The following is a 15,767-nucleotide window of genomic DNA, read 5'->3' as shown; positions in this document are numbered from 1 at the left end:
GGAGCGGACTCGGTGGGCCGACGGGCCTGTTTCCGTGCTGTATCCCTAAACTAAACTAAACTCATTTTCAGGTTTAGTTTCAGTTTTATTTATTGGCTCAGCCTGGTCTTACATGAGGGGCGGAAAACCCGTGGGGGCCAGAGGGGACACGTCCCCCCCATGTTTTGAGAGGTGGGGGACATCCCTCCCAAGTTTTTGTGATCCCAATTTTAATATCTCCGCTTTCCGCGAGGCAGTGGGGGTGGGACTGATGATCGAGGGCACGATGATTGGAGGAGGGAGACGTGGCACAGACCTGCGCCTCATCCGCAGGCAGGATCGATCCCAGCCGTGTCTCTGGCGCTGTCCCGAGTGCCCCCCCCGCCACGGGTGGCCAGAGCAGACAGACGCGAGCTGTACCTCCAGGCCCACAGCCAGCGTGGAGAAACAGCGCTAAACCCAGCTCAGCTCTGCCTGTCCCGCCAGGTTAACCTGCCTGGACTTGCGGGAAATATGGCCAGCGCGGAGTTGTAGTTAACAGGGCAGGGCTGTCGTTAACCCGGTGAGACAGGCAGAGTTGAGCTGCATTTGGCACTCGATTGAGCCTCCGAAGCCTTGCGCGTGTGTGTGTGTGTGTGAGTGTGCGCATGCACGCGTGGCCGCCAACAAATTGTGTCCTCCGTCCCCTCCATGTTTTGATAGCGAGTTCCGCTCTTGTCTTACATTATCCTGTATATCGGCGAGACCAAGCATGGACCGGGGTACAGTGAAAAGCTTTAGTTGTGTACAAACCAGTCAGAAGAAAGACAATACATGATTACAATTGAGGCATTTGCATTGTACAGATACATGATAAGGGAATAATTCCCAGTGTCCCGGGGAACAGCGCGGGCCCAATCCACCCACCGAACAACCGCGGCCCGACTCACCCCACAGGCCTCTCAGGGGACTGCCTCAACCACCTCCTCAGGCAGCTTGTTCCATACACCCACTCTCCTTTGTGTGGAAAAAGTTACCACTGAGGTTCCTATTAAATCCTCTCTCTTCACCGTAAACCTCTCTCCTCTGGTTCTCGACTCTGGGCAAGAGACTCTGTGCATCTACCCGATCTATTCCTCTCATGATTTTGTACACCTCTATAAAAGATCTCCCCTCATCCTGGTCCCCTCTAAGGGATAGAGTCCTAGCCTGCTCCGCCTCTCCCTATCGCTCAGGTCATCAAGTCCTGGCAACATCCTCGCCAATCTTCTCTGCATCATTTCCAGCTTGACAACATCTTTCCAATAACACGGTGTCCCGAACTGAACACAACCCTCTATTCCCCTCATGATTCTGTACACCTCTATAGTAACAATAGTAGATAGTCAGAAGAAGGGTCTCGACCCGAAACGTCACCCATTCCACCCCGCCAGAGATGCTGCCGGTCCCGCTGAGTTACTCCTGCATTTTGCACCCACCTTCGGTTTAAACCAGCACCTGCAGTTCCTCCCTGCACAAAATAACAATAGCAACCTTTCCCGTCTCCATATAGCCAAGACACACACACACTCTCACAATGGCATCAGCAAGCCAGATTGCTGTCCGCTTGTGCAGCTTCCATTAGTAAACTATGTTGATTACTCATCAGGAATGTTATCTCAGTGATACCTCAATCTCAAGTAGGGCTTTTAAAGCAGCACTTGAAAGCTCTCGGAGTAATTGAGAGCTCCTGCAATGCTAGATTATATATCACCTACTGCGAGGCTGGAGAATCATTAAGGGAAAGGAATTGGAGCGCTGGCTTGCGTTCGTTCGACTGCAAGAACGGACAATCACACAGATTGCTTTTCCATTGGGTTAAGTGTGTCGGAAGGAACTGCAGATGCTGGTTTAAACGAAGAAGGGTCTCGACCCGATATGTCACCCAGTCCTTCTCCCCAGTGGTGCTGCCTGTCCCACTGAGTTTACTCCAGCTTTTTGTGTCTATTTCCCATTGGGTTAAGTCCGACACACTAGAGGAAAAATGCTGCAGATGCTGAAAATCCAAAATAAGGACAGTAAGCATTGCAACATTCAACAAACCCTTCAGCACCTGTGAGTAAAGATACAGAATTAATATGTGTAGGAAGATGCTGGAGATAGACACACAGAGCTGGAGTAACTCAGCGGGTCAGGCGGCATCTCTGGAGAGAAGGAATGGGTGACGTTCCGGGTCGAGACCCTTCTTCAGAAACACGGTCTACAAAAGTGTCTCAACCCGAAACGTCACCTATTACTTTTCTTTTTTTTTTTTTTTAAATTTTTTTTTTTAAATTAGAAGTACGGTAAATTACAATAATACACAACACATATATCTTAATACATTTTTTGTACCGCTTCATTTTTTTGAGCTTTAAGAAAAAGATAGAAGTAAGGAAAGTAAAGAAAGTGCGCAAGAGTCGTGAAGTGCAAGAGAGTGTTGGGAAAAGAAAGTTCCTTAGAAAAGAAGTTAGAGAAGGAAGTAAAGTAAGAAAGTAGACCCTAGAAAAGAAAGAAAAAGAAAGTAGGGACAATCGCTCTATTATAACATTAAACTCCGCAGAAAGGGGGCCTATTACTTTTCAACAGAATTAATATTTAAGGTTATTGTTTGGGTAAGGGCTGCACCAATCTTGTTAAAGAGTCTTTTTTTAGATGCCACTGACAGGCAAGTACAATCCCGATGTGTAGGAAGGAAGCTGGTTTAAACTGAAGAAAGACACAAAATGCTGGAGTAACTCAGCAGGACAGGCAACATCTCTGGAGAAAAGGGCTCCAGAGCTCCAGAGAAAAGGGCTTCTCTCCAGCGATGCTCTCTGATCTGCTAAGTTACTCCAGCTTTATGGCTCTAAACCCTACAAGAACATTCTGAGATAAGCATTCTTGTCTTGAAAGAATATTATATTTATCCAATATCTGACTCAACATGTTACCATAAGAAAATGTCTTAGAAAATGGAGATACCAATGAATTATGTTGGCTGGATCTTCAAATAAGTGAACGAAAACATAGAAACATAGAACATAGGTGCAGGAGTAGGCCATTCGGCCCTTCGAGCCTGCACCGCCATTCAATATGATCATGGCTGATCATCCAACTCAGTATCCCGTACCTGCCTTCTCTCCATACCCCCTGATCCCTTTAGCCACAAGGGCCACATCTAACTCCCTCTTAAATATAGCCAATGAACTGGCCTCAACTATCTTCTGTGGCAGAGAGTTGCAGAGATTCACCACTCTCTGTGTGAAAAATGTTTTTCTCATCTCGGTCCTAAAGGATTTCCCCTCTATCCTTAAGCTGTGACCCCTTGTCCCGGACGTATTTTCCTTCGCTCCATAGATGCTGCCTCACCCGCTGAGTTTCTCCAGCATTTCTGTCTACGAACAAAAACATATGCCTCATTGTCACCTTCCGCTCAGCTGACAATAAACCAATCTACATTTCCTGGATTAGCTTCTGCTTTGATCTGTCATTTTCACACCTTACTCTTCCATATAACTCCAGTTTTCCTCTCTCCTGTCTCTCAGTCTGAAGAAGGGTCTCGACCCCAAACGTCACCCACTCCTTCTCCCGAGAGATGCTGCCTGTCCCGCTGAGTTACTCCAGAATCTTCCTGTCTATCTTCGGTGTAAACCAGCATCTGCAGTTCCTTCCTTCCACACCTTTGAAGCCAAGGTTGACGGTCCAATAAATACAACCATGAACAGTTTTACATTGTCACAACAAAACCTAGAAGCTGCTATTTTTTTCTGCTTGGCTGGCTGTGTTTGAAGTCAAAATTGCATTCCGTGATCTAATGTTTAAAACAGGAACTGTTAACTGGAAATATTCATTTCCAACAAGTTGATGTGTGGATCATGAAGTGGTTGTGGTTGTGAAGTTTTATCTCGCAATAGCCATCTGCTGCCTATTGTGATTTTTATCGCCAGCAAGCAATAAAATCATTTTGCACAGTTGATATCATCATACATTATGGAACATTAACACAGACTATTCCACTTACTGTTCAAACAGATAAAGAAGGTGTGATTAAGGAGCAAGATATCACTTTATTTTCCATCTTTTCGTTTGGAGTTGTTCACCTATGTGTTGTTAAAATCGATGGCAAGATCTCCCTGTTCAACAGCATACCGAATTGTTGCTTTTAATCCCCAATAAGGTACAGAAAAAAACGTCAGTGCTGTAGACATGGCAGTGAGGCGGCACGGTGGCACAGCGGTGGAGTTGCTGCCTCACAGCGCCAGAGACCCGGGTTTGATCATGACTATGGGTGCTATCTGTACGGAGTTTGAACGTTCTTCCCCGTGACCTGCGTGGGTTTTCTCCGGGTGCTCTGGTTTCCTCCCACACTCTAATGACGTGTAGGTTTGTAGATTAATTTGCCTTCACTAAAATTGTAAATTCTCCCTAGTGTGTAGGATAGTACTAGCGTATGGGGTGGCATGGACTCAGTGGGCCGAAGGGCCTGTTTTTGCACTGCTTCACTAAACTAAACTAAACTAAACTAAACTAAACTAAACTAAACTAAACTAAACTAAACTAAACTAAACTAAACTAAAGTAGAAACAGGAACTGCAGATGCTGGTTTACAAAAAAGGACAGAAACTGCTGGAGAAACTCAGGGGGTCAGGCAGCATCTCTGGAGAACCTAGATAGGTGACGCTTGGGGAGGGGACCCTTCTACAGCTAATGAATAAAATTATTGCCACAGATTTTTCTATACGTACCTTCAGAGATACTAATTCGTCTCCAAGGTACACAAAAATGCTGGAGAAACTCAGTGTGGAGTGGCCCTAAAGCCAAACATTAATTGGAGTCGCTGCTCTCGACAGTACTTTGGTAAGCAATTTTGTTCAGAGGCATTGGCTCAAATGAATGTCTGAGGTTTTACCTTGGGTGTTTAGCTGACTAATTCTGTTAGTGCGACAAACACAGCTTTGGGCTGTGATTTTTTTTTTTTTTTTTTGCAATGTGCGCTGAGTGGTTGGGGGGGACGTTGAATTGATTATATTATTGGGCTGGAATGCACTGAGATTTGACAACAGTTCTGCGCTGCGCTGCCAATAATTCTCAGTTCAAATGCCAAATTTTGGATGGCCTTTTAAAAAAAAATAACTTTATTGTTTGTTTTGTGAGATGTGTACATCACTGCAATGCCAGCATTTTTGTTCAGTTCAGTTCAGTTTAGTGATACAGCACGGAAACAGGCCCTTCGGCCCACCGAGTCGCCATCGACCAGCGATCCCCGCACATTAACGCCATCCGACACGCACTGGGGACAATTTACAATGATGCCAATCCAGTTAACCTACAAACCTGTAGCGTCTTTGGAGTGTGGGAAAAAACCAGAGATAGCGGAGAAAGCCCCACGCAGGTCATAGGGAGAACGTACAAACTCCATAGAGACAAGCACCCATGGTCAGGATGGAACCCGGGTCTCTGGCGCTGTAAGGCAGCAACTCTACTGCTGCGCCACCATGCCGGCCATCTACTGAAGAAGGGTTTCGGCCCGAAACGTCGCCTATTTCCTTCGCTCCATAGATGCTGCTGCACCCGCTGAGTTCCTCCAGCAATTTTGTGTACCTACCACAATTAGAGAGCAGTCCTGAACTACTATCTACCTCATTGATGACCCTTGGACTATCTTTGATCAGACTTTACAGCCTTTTCTTGCACTACATGTTATCTTGCGCTAATCATGTATCTGTACACTGTGAATGGCTCGATTGTAATCATGCATTGTCTTTCAACTGACTGGTTAGCATGCAACAAATGCTTTTCAGTGCACCTCGGTAGACATGACAATAAACTAAACTAAACTGAACTGAACCACCTTTTGGTGATTCCTGGTGACTAGTGATGCTATTTCCTTATATTTCAGTCTGAAGAAGGGTTTTGACCCGAAACGTTGCCTATTTCCTTCGCTCCATAGATGCTGCCTCACATGCTGAGTTTCTCCAGCATTTTTGTCTACCTGCTATTTCCTTCTTGTTCAATACTTTATTGGCAATCCTGGTGGTTTTTTCTACACGTTTAGTTTCGTTTCATTTCGTTGAGAGATACAGCACAGAAACAGACCCTCTGGCCCACCGAGTCCACACTGACCAGCATTCCCCACACACTTAACACTATACTACACACACTAAGGACAATTTACACGTACACCAAGCCAATTAACCTACAAACCTGTACGTCTTTGGACTGTGGGAGGAAAACGAAGATCTTGGACAAAACCCACGCAGGTCACGGGGAGAATGTACAAACTCCGTACAGACAGTTCCGTAGTCGGGATTGAACCCGGGTCTTTGGTACTGCAAGCGCTGTACGGCAGGAACTCTATCGCGGCGCCACTGTGCCGCTCTTTCTGAGTACCAGCTTTGATTACACCTCCATTCACCACATATCTCATTTCATGTGTCAGCTTATGATAGACACAAAAAGCTGGAGCAACTCAGCGGGTCAAACAGATCACTGGAGAAAAGGAATAGGTGACCTTTCGGGTCGAGACCCTTCTTCAGACTGAGAGTCAGGGGAAAAGGGAATCGAGAGATGTAGATGGTGATGTGGAGAGATACAGAACAAATGAATGAACGATATGCAGAATAAGAAACAGGCCATTGTAAGCAGTTTGTCAGGTGAGAACGAGTACAGACACTGAAGGGCCTGTCTCACTTGGGCGTCATTTGCGCGACATAATTTACACGTCACGACGCACAACGCGCGTGTCGTGACGCGCAAATGATGCCCAAGTGGGACAGACCCTTGAGACTCAACAAGAGTATTTGAAGCTGGTACGACTTGGGTGGGGGAGGGGTGGAGAGAGAGGCAATGCAGGCATATGATATGGGTCAGAGACCTTCTGTAACATGTAGTCATCTATTTAAAGGTGAAAACATAAGCTCTGTTTATTTCCATTTCATATTTAGTTACTGCTGTGACAATTCATCTCCCAGCTGCATTTAATCTACCACTTTGCTCTTCTTTAGAAAATTAAATGTATTAATTTTATCCAGATTTTTGTTTTACATCGAACCCTTGAAGCGATACGGAAGAGACTTAAAACAGAATATTTAATGTCTGTGAGTTTTAGTTTCCTGAGAAAACAGTTTTACTCTTTGCAACAGGAGCCCTGCTGCTATTAAATGGAGTACAGATACAAATATACTTTTAATACACAAACAGAATATTAATGAATGAATGAAGGCTCAACAATATTGAATAGAAGTGTCGAGTTGCTTTGCGACACTAACTCAAATTCGGAGTTGTGTAAAATCTATTCGTGTAAACATCGATAGATTTTTATCATCTCTGTCTATTTACTTGTTGGATCAAATTGTTAAGTATACAATTACACAATTCTTCAGTTGATCATTCGGTATCTGCTGAATCAGAGATACAAAGGGATGAATGCATCCACCATACATTTTTAATATGTTGGAAAGGAACTGCAGATGCTGGTTTACACCCAAGATAGATGCAAAATGCTAGAGTAGCTCAGCAGGACAGACTGCGTCTTTGGAGAGAAGGAATGGGTGATGTTTCGGGTCAAGACCCTTCTTCAGGCTTGTGCTTCAGACGGTCTGAAGAATGTGTTTGGTCTATATATATGTTTGATTTGCTCTGTACTTTTTCATATCTAGTTTCCCTCCCCCCTGACTCTCAGTCTGCAGAAAGGTCTCGACTTGAAAAGTCACCCATTCCTTCTCTCCAGAGATGCTGCCTGTCCCGCTGAGTTACTCCAGCATTTTTGTGTCTACATACATTTTTAATATATATTCTCACTTATATTTTTTCAGATTTCTAGCATTTGTAATTTTCCTCGAATCTGTTGAACATACTGGATTATATTCAGTACTGAAAAGGTGGCGTAGCGGTAGAGTTGCTGCCTTACAGCGCCAGAGACCCCGGGTTCGATCCTGACTATGGGTGTTGTCTGTACGGAGTTTGCACGTTCCCCCCGTGACCTGCGTGGGTTTTCTCCGGGTGCTCCGGTTTCCTCCCACACTCCAAAGACGTACAGGTTTGTAGGTTTGCATCCGCTGCTCTAGATGTCAGCTGATTTACATCGATCGTTTCGCCGAACACCTCCGCTCAGTCCGCAATAACCTACCTGAACTCCCGGTGGCTCAGCACTTCAACTCCCTCTCCCATTCCCAATCCGACCTCTCTGTCCTGGGTCTCCTCCATTGCCAGAGTGAGCAACACCAGAAATTGGAGGAACAGCACCTCCTATTCCGCCTGGGTTGCTTGCGTCCAGATGGCATGAACGTTGAATTCTCCTAGTTTTGCTAGCCCTTGCTGTCTCCTCCCCTTCTTTAACCCTCGAGCTGTCTCCTCCCACCCCCCCGCCCTCGGGCTCCTCCTCCTCCCTTTTTCCTTCCTTCTCCCCCCCCACCCTCCATCAGTCTGAAGAAGGGTTTCGGCCCGAAACGTTGCCTATTTCCTTCGCTCCATAGATGCTGCTGCACCCGCTGAATTTCTCCAGCATTTTTGTGTACCTTCGATCTTCCAGCATCTGCAGTTCCTTCTTGAACACAGGTTTGTAGGCTAACTGGCTTGGTATCAATGTAAAATTGCCCCTGGCTTGTGCGGGTTAGTGTTAATGTGCGGGGATCGCTGGTCGGTGCGGACTCGGTGGGACGAAGGGCCTGTTTCCGCGCAGTATCTTTAAACTGCACCAAATATTTCAGCTCCAGTGCCCTTTTGCAAGCTGTAATTTGTTGGGGGGGGGGGGGGGGGGAGGGGGGGCAGGAGGCCTGCTCCCCATCCTTGCTAGCAAACCCTTTATCTCTGCATCATGATCCATTTTCCTTTATTGCTGTATCATATTTGCTGGTTACTGAGATGGAGACGATTGAAATAACAGCCATGACAGGCGGCCATGAATAATTAAGGGGGAATACTGTGAAATGCATTAGGTTGCAACATTTCAAATGTAATTTCATATTCCCAGAGTACTTTACAAAATAAAAAAATCATGCATAGAGTGAAACATTGCCTTGGATAAACAGTTTATTTCTGCCTGTCATGTCACTCAGCCCAGGGCTGCTGGGTGCATGAGGATATCACAACACATCAACAATTACAGGTGTCAGGAAAAATTACCCTGCATCTCAAATCACTAATCATTTCTTCCTCCCTGTGACGATACAGCATAATGGCATGGCATTAGCAGATGCAGCGGTTAGGTTGCAGGTTCAGTAGCCCAGCGGCTTGGGCTATCCATCAAGAGGCATCAGGTGACCCAGTCACATCTTGTCACTTGTTATTTCTGCACAGGACAGATAGAATTTCAAGGAAACCAGCCACTGCACATCCCAAATACAACGGGAATGGTTCGAAAAGCTGGAACAAACCTAGATGAAGAGATGAGCAAAGCTCCAAGTGCTGGAGGAACTCAACGGGCCAAGCAGCATCCGTGGAGGGGATGGATAGGTGACTTTTTGGGTCAGGACCCTTCTTCACTGATTGGAGTCAGGGTGAAAACACACATATATATATATTTCTTATGTACCACACGCACAAATATATATATATATATATATATATATATATCTAACACATATATATAACACACACACACACACACACACACACACACACACACACACACACACACACACACACACACATATATATTATACATGGATACGTGACACATAGACATAGAAACATAGAAAATAGATGCAGGAGTAGGCCATTCGGCCCTTCGAGCCTGCACCGCCATTCAATATGATCATGGCTGATCATCCAACTCAGTATCCCACCCCTGCCTTCTCTCCATACCCCCTGATCCATTTAGCCACAAGGGCCACATCTAACTTCCTCTTAAATATAGCCAATGAACTGGCCTCAACTACCTTCTGTGGCAGAGAATTCCACAGATTCACCACTCTCTGTGTAAAAAAATGATTTTTTTTATGGGAAGGAACTGCAAATGCTGGTTTAAACCGAAGATAAGCTGGAGTGACTCAGCGGGACAGGCAGCATCCCTGGAGAGAAAGACTGGGTTGTAGTAATTCACACGTTGTGAATAAAACGATCTTTATTGGCAAACACAACCGTTAAACACACGCGCGCTACGGGAAAGCTTTAGCAAGGACTCTGCTGCTGCTGTAGGGCACACCCGTGGTCTGATGGCGATCCTCGCTCGCAAACTCCCACCAAACTCAGTCACGTGACCGTTCCACCTCTACTAAACGAAGGTTCGATCCATAAGTGGCTCAACCACCATATGGCGCCACAGGGTGACGTTTCGGGTGGTGATAGGAGGAGTGAAGTAACGGTCCATTCCCCCTCCATATGCTGCCTGAACCATTGAGTTCCACCAGCACTTTGTGTTTCGCTTAAGATGCCAACATCTGTAATCTTTTGTGTCTCTAAAGAAAGAGGCGAAAGGCTTTAGACTTCAGAGATTCAGCGTGGAAACAGGCCCTTCAGCCCACCATGTCCGTGCTGACCAGCGATATCCCCAGACAATAGCAGTATCCTACTCCCTCCAGGGACAATTTACTACTTTACCAAAGCAAATTAACTGACAAACCTGTACGACTTTGGAACGTGGAGGGGAGTCAGAGCACCCGGAGAACACCCACGAGGGCACAGGGAGAACGGGCAAACTCCGTACAGATAGCAACTGTGGTCAGGATCGATCCCGGGTCAAACGCTAGAGGCAGGAAACATGTTCCCAATGTTGGGGGAGTCCAGAACCAGGGGCCACAGTTTAAGAATAGGAGATGAGGAAACACTTTATTACCCGGAGAGTTGTGAGTCTGTGGAATTCTCTGCCTCTGCATACAGAGAACCGGTCGGTGGAGGCTGGTTCTCCGGATGCTTTCAAGAGAGAGTTAGATAGGGCTCTTAAAGATAGCGGAGTCAGGGGATATGGGGAGAAGGCAGGAACGGGGTACTGAATGTGGATGATCAGCCATGATCACAGTGAATGGCGGTGCTGTCTCGAAGGGCCGAATGGCCTACTCCTGCAGCTATTGTCCATTGTGTCTGGCAGTGTGAGGCAGCAACTCTACCTCTGCACCACTGTGCTGTGCTCTTTGTTCTGGAGTTTTTATTAGTTGCAACCCAGCGATGATAACAAAGAAAATGGACTTTGCGCCAATCATGTGGGATCTCTGACTGCATTTAGTCATTTTTCTACAGTTCATTTCCTAAATGTAGTCCTTTTTCTGTGTTTTCCCATGAATGCAGTTCAGACTCAAATGGGTAATGGTGAATTTATGACTCATCAAACCTTGCAATTTTCTGGTTTTAATTATTCAGATGTGGACTGGGAAACCTCAGCGTCGGAAAATCTCACCATCATTTGATAATCTGAGATGGCAGCCCTTATTTTTTGAGGAGTGAATGAGGTGAGCAGTGAAGGGAAAATGTACTCAAGTTTCAAGAAAAATATGCAAGATCAACTATATTTGATTGAGAGTGTTTGCAGATAGGGATGGGCAGGAAGGAACAGCAGATGCTGGTGCACATCGAAGATAGACACAAAATGCTGGAGTAACTCAGCGGGACAGGCAGCATCTCTGGAGGGAAGGAATTGGTGACCTTTTGGGTTGAGACACTTCAGACTGACCGTCAGGGTAAGGGGAGACTAGAGATATGGAAGGGCAAGGTGTGAAAACGACAGATCAAAGAGGACGACGGTCAAGAAAATGTAGAATGGTTCATTGTTCACTGAGGGAAAGGCGACAAAGTGCTGGAGTAACTCAGCGGGACAGGCAGAATCTCTGGAGAAAAGGAATAGGTGCCGTTTTGGGTTGAGACCCTTCGTCTTCGACACCATTGGTACATTGTTGACACTTTTACCTTGGTACATGTGACAGTAAATGAAACTAGACTGTACATATCTAGGAAGGAACTGAGGATGCTGGTTTTCACCGAAGATGGACACAAAATGCTGGGTAGCTCAGAGGGTCAGACAGCATCTCTGGAGAAAAGGAATGGGTGACGTTTCGGGTCGAGACCCTTCTTCAAACTCGGACTTCAGATGGTCTGAAGAAGGGCCTCGATTCACCTGTATCTCCTCCAACCTCATCTACTGCATCCGCTGCTCTAGATGTCAGCTGATTTACATCGGTGAGACCAAGCGTAGGTTGGGCGATCGTTTCGCCGAACACATCCGCTCAGTCCGCAATAACCTACCTGACCTCCCGGTGGCTCAGCACTTCAACTCCCCCTCCCATTCCCAATCCGACCTCTCTGTCCTGGGTCTCCTCCATTGCCAGAGTGAGCAACAGCGGAAATTGGAGGAACAGCACCTCATATTCCGTCTGGGGACCTTGCGTCCTTATGGCATTAACATTGAATTCTCCCAATTTGGCCAGCCCTTGCTGTCTCCTCCCCTTCCTTAACCCTCTAGCTGTCTCCTCCCACCCTCCCATCCGCCCGCCCCTGGGCTCCTCCTCCTCCTCCCCTTTTCCTTCTTTCTTTCCCCCCCCCCACCCCCCATCAGTCTGAAGAAGGGTTTCGGCCCGAAACGTCGCCTATTTCCTTCGCTCCATAGATGCTGCTGCACCCGCTGAGTTTCCCCAGCAATTTTGTGTACCTTTGGTCTATATATGTTTGATTTGCTCGGTACCCTTTCATAGGTGGCGTTTCGGGACGAGACTCTTCTGACTGGTTTTGGGGGTGGGGGTGGGGAAGAAAGCTGAAAGAAAAGAAGTGGTCTCAACCCGAAATGTCACCTTTTTCCACTTCTCCACAGATGCTGTCTGACCCGCTGTGTCTATCTTTGATGGGCAATAAACGTTGGCCTTGGTAGCAATGCCCAGATACCAAAAATTGAATAAATAAATATAGTTTTATCCCTGCAGTGAAAATCAAAAATAAATCTGCAGAAGCAGGAAATGTAAAATAAAAATGTAAAATGTTGGAAACACCCAGCTGGTCAGACTGCATCTGTGGAAGGAGGAAACAAGGGATCTTCAACCTGAAACACTCCAACCCTGTTTCTCTCGACCTGCTCAGCATTTCTGGCATTTTTCTGTTTTTTATCTATAACACTACAGAGGTGGCTCAGTGGCGCAGCAGCAGAGTTGCTGCCTCACAGCGCCAGAGACCCCGGTTCAATCCTGACTACGGGCACTGTCTGTACGGAGTTTGTACGTTCTCCCTGTGGCCGAGTGGGTTTCTCCCAGGTGCACCGGTTTCCTCCCACATTCCAAAGACATGTGGCTTCTGTAAATTGTCCCCGGTGTGCAGGATAGAACTAGTGCGCGGGATGATCGCCGATCAGCACAGGCTCGGTGGGCCGAAGGGCCCGTTTCCATGCCGTATCACTAATCTGAACTACAGAGTTGAATGTCTTGAAGACTAAATGAGACCCTTCGTCTTCGACACCATTGGTACATTGTTGACACTTTTACCTTGGTACATGTGACAGTAAATTAAACTAGACTGTACATATCTAGGAAGGAACTGAGGATGCTGGTTTTCACCGAAGATGGACACAAAATGCTGGGTAGCTCAGGGGGTCAGGCAGCATCTCTGGAGAAAAGGAATGGGTGACGTTTCGTCAAATTGTCACTGGATTATTTCTTAATACCAGCCGAGAAACATTAAAGTTCCTGCAAATGATTTGGCACCGAAGATCTTGCTATTTTAACAATTATTGGTTGAAATCTTGACATCCGATTGGGATTCTGTACATTATTAACTAAGCACTGTTGGTGTCTCGAACAGAAGATCATAGATCATAAGATAATAACACACCAAATCGCGAGCTTTCTCCCATCAAACCCTTTGCTTTTTAATCTCCCAGTTTATCACTGGCGTTAAAATTAACACTTCAGTATGTTTTATTCTGGAGTGGAGAGAGAGAGAGAGAGAGGGGGCTGATTAAATCCTGAGGTGCTGCCAAGTGCTTTATCAGCTCGAGATCCTCTATTACATTAGAAAGCCGGCTGAATGTTCATTATGTGGCCATTAACAGGCAGACTATAATGTACCGATTAAGTTGGCCCACTTAGGCCTGTGAGAGGAATGAGGCTTTTAACAAACTTACATCATTCCCACACTCTCAACCATCGTAATCACCCCAATTCAATTACCTTTCGACTGTTATGGGATTGCAAACTGACAGATGTTAAACTATCTCTTTCTCCAAGGCTTTCGTTTGGAGGCATCAGAAGAAAAAAAACTTTATTCAATAATTCCAACTGGTTGATTAGATAAAGCGTTTTGGAATATTTAAACTAACATCAAATTGAGGTTTGTAGGAAGGAACTGCAGATGCTGGTTTAAACTGAAGATAGACACAAAAAGCTGGAGTAACTCAGCGGGGATCTCTGGAGAGAAGGAATAGTTGACGTTTCGGGTCGAGACTATCATGACATATTTTTGCTTGTTCCCTACAAGAGATCAAGGCGGCACGGTGGCGCAGCGGTAGAGTTGCTGCCTTACAGCGCCAAAGACCCAGGTTCGATCCTGACTACGGGAGTTTGTACGTTCTCCCTGTGACCTGCGTGGGTTTTCTCCGGGTGCTCTAGTTTCCTCCCACACTCCAAAGATGTACAGATTTGTAGACTAATTGGCTTGGGTAAAATTGTAAATTGTCACAAGGCTTGTAGTAAGATAGTGTTAGTGTGTGGGGATGGCTGGTCGGCACGGAGTCGGTGGTCAGAAGGTCCTGTTTCGACACTGTATCTCTAAACTAAACTAAAATTTCTCCTTCCAATATTATACTAGCTGTGATACTGCTTAGACATCATGTTAGCAATAGGTTTTAAAGATTTTAAAGCTGAATACTTGTTTACCCTACAAACAGTTTTCTAAATCAAAAAAGCCCATTACCTAAATTAATTTCTGTTCATTTCAAATATCAAAATTAATAAAGTGGAACAAAACCAATAGATTCAACCAATGGCCATTACATGTATGATTCAGAGTGAATCATCTCATAACTGAAGTATAATTTTCCTAATGCCTCAAAGGGCTCCTCATTAAGTAACTGCAAACATAGTCAACTCTCTTAATTCAATGTTTAATGCAAAGTTGAAAAAAATAAATCATTTCCCAGACTTGATGAAAGTGGTTAAGATCATGAGGGCTTTCATTAAAGTAATGGTTTTCAGTGGTAGAAATAACACCAATCATTGATTTCATTTAGTTTAGTTTAGGGTTACAGTTCGGAAACATGCCCTTCTGCCCACCGAGTCCATGCTGCCCAGCGACCCCCGCAGGCTAATACTATCCTGCTCACACTAGGGACAATTTACAATTTTACTGAAGCCAATTAATCTGGAGAAGTGTCTTGACCCAAAACGTCACCCATTCCTTCTCTCCAGAGATGTTGCCTGGATGTTACTCCAGCATTTTGTGTCTCTCTTCAATCTAAAAAACTGTAGGAAGGTGTGTGAGAAAGAACTGCAGGTGCTGGTTTACACCGAAGATAGACACAAAGAGCTGGAGTAACTCAGCCGGCCAGGCAGCATCTCTGGAGAGGAGGAATGGGTGACGTTTCAGGTCGAGACCCTTCTTCAGACTGGTGAGGGATAAGGGAAAGGAGAGATATGGATGGTGATGCAGAGAGATAAAGAACAATGAATGAAAGATATGTAAAAACATTGTCAGCTGTTTGTAGGGTGTAAACGAGAAGCTGGTGCGACGAGGGTGGGGGAGGGACAGAGAGAGAGGGAATGCTGGGACTGTGGGAAGGAATGGGAGATGCTGATTTACACTGAATATAGAATGCTGGGGTCCGAATCTGTGATTCAGTCTGAAGAAGGGTCTCGACCCGAAACATCATCCATCCCTTCCTTCCAGAGATGCTGCCTGTC

The sequence above is a fragment of the Amblyraja radiata genome, chromosome 28 (assembly GCF_010909765.2).
Source record: "Amblyraja radiata isolate CabotCenter1 chromosome 28, sAmbRad1.1.pri, whole genome shotgun sequence".
NCBI classification, from domain to species: Eukaryota; Metazoa; Chordata; class Chondrichthyes; order Rajiformes; family Rajidae; genus Amblyraja; species Amblyraja radiata.
Note: the sequence above shows the minus strand (reverse complement) of the source record.